We start from the raw sequence: 330 nt of genomic DNA on the forward strand, positions 1-330 counted from the left end.
ATAGGCACCACATTGGCCTTCTTCCAGTCTTCGGGCACTACACCAGAGCGCCAGGAGTTTTTACAGTTCCGTGCCAGGGGCTGGGCTATGGCATTCGCCAGCTCCTTGAGTACCCTGGGGTGTAGATTGTCAGGGCCAGCTGATTTGAAGGTATCCAGCTTCTCAAGATGTTCTTTCACAAGGCCAGCATTTATGGAGGGCAGGGTATCTCCCTCACCCAGACCCCTCATCCCGTAATGGGCATGGACATCCCATGGGATTGATGACAGACCGACGCAAAGTACCCATTTAATAGGTTGGATTTTTCCTGGGCATTAGTTGTCAGTTGCC

Source organism: Gavialis gangeticus, unplaced genomic scaffold (assembly GCF_001723915.1).
Source record: "Gavialis gangeticus isolate Ggan-Ray unplaced genomic scaffold, GavGan_comp1, whole genome shotgun sequence".
Taxonomy (NCBI): Eukaryota; Metazoa; Chordata; order Crocodylia; family Gavialidae; genus Gavialis; species Gavialis gangeticus.